Source organism: Coenobita brevimanus, chromosome 21 (genome assembly GCF_032717465.1).
Source record: "Coenobita brevimanus isolate Jiangsu-jjx chromosome 21, ASM3271746v2, whole genome shotgun sequence".
Taxonomy (NCBI): domain Eukaryota; kingdom Metazoa; phylum Arthropoda; class Malacostraca; order Decapoda; family Coenobitidae; genus Coenobita; species Coenobita brevimanus.
Window position 1 is genome coordinate 11,435,649 of NC_136974.1, and position 1,552 is coordinate 11,437,200.

General features: G+C 40.8%; 1 non-coding gene across 1 annotated transcript; it reads right to left on the reverse strand.

The window, feature by feature from the left end:
- Positions 1-432: 432 nt before the first annotated feature.
- LOC145392310 (5S ribosomal RNA) lies at positions 433-549 on the reverse strand. Its single transcript, XR_013895980.1, has one exon. It is a non-coding gene; the product is annotated as a 5S ribosomal RNA (ribosomal RNA).
- Positions 550-1,552: the final 1,003 nt, after the last annotated feature.

A 1,552-nucleotide genomic window follows, 5' to 3' on the forward strand; every position in this document is an offset into this window, starting at 1 on the left:
GTGCCATTTCTTTATGCTTTTATTAAAAATATTACTATATTTTGCTCTAGTAACCACTAGTGGAAGGTGACCAATTCACATAACCTTTGGTTAGGTTGTTATGCTAGGTTGCTTTGCACTGGAGTGTGTAGCCTATGACTGGGTGCCTCCATCCTTGCCTATCCCGTCTGCCCTGTAAATGAATTTTCTTTGTTTAGTTCTGTCATCTCAGTTTCAACCATCTTCAGAGTATTTTTCTTGTACAAATTCTGCCTGATTACCATTTTTCTTAAGCTTTTCTACTATAACTGATTGTCATATTTGCATATGAAAATACTCATTCATTCATTGCCAGACGCCATGTATCCCAAACGGGGTGGCCAACGGCTTAGAGTTAATTGTTTTACAGGGAGGGGCACTAATCCTCCACCAATCCCACTTGACACGTAGGGATGCCAACAGCATCTGGTGTTCCCAGGCGGTCACCCATCCAAGTACTAACCAGACCCAACGTTGCTTAACTTCGCTGATCGGACGTGAAGCGGTGTACTCAACGTGGTATGGCCATGCTTGTAAATAATGGCATTATCATGTCATCTTTCCTTTCTCTTTAACTTGGATACAAATCTTTAAACTAACTGGTCATACTCATGCCTCCAGACAGCCTTTGTATAACAAACAGAACCTGATAATGGAAGAAGGGGAATAATTCCCCAGGGCTAGACCTTAATACATCATGTAACCCTGCTAGGTGACAGGTGGACGTTACCCTTCCATTTAAAATGTATATGTGATCTCTGTTTCTGTTATTTCGTATATATTGACATTTCTACCTATGATTCACCATGATCAACAGCTTAGCAATTTCGTTTTCGTTGGTAACCATATCCAAACCACTGATTATTTTCAAACATAATTTCGAAGAAGCTACACATAAGCTATGTAAACCTCTTATAACAGCTTTAAAAAGAGCAGTTAATACAATCAAAATGAAAAAGTAGTGGGTAATGTCTTTCTCAACCACTAAGCTCTATAGTACGGAGAGGCTTTCTCATAGGTTGCACCACGTAATTTATGTAGCCACCGCCAGGGCAGCGCTGGTGTAGCGGCAGCCATGTTACACTAGGCCTAGGCTGGGATGTTCAAAAGATTGTTGCCAGAGGCCGCTATGATCATCGTAACGTGCTCATAGCGGCTATCTTTGATCGTGAGCTACGACAACTGCTAATGCTACTATTCCACACAGACCACGAATCCAGCGAATCGCCACGAATGGATAAATTTTAAAAATCGTGAGGAATCATGGATTTTTGCAAATTAATGGTCGAAATCTTGACGCTGTACGATTCAGTTACGAATTTGTTAAGATAGACTTAGGAATATTCGTGAGATTCTGCTCAAATTGGCGGGAACCGCACAAATATTGTCAAGAAATAACTACGATTTGCAAGAATCGCTTAAGAATACATCAGGAATGTTAGGATTCAGTTAAGAATAAGCTACGAATCTGCTGAATGCACCTACGATTCTGGTACGATTATAATTTAACCCGCCCCATCCCGACGTTTTCTGG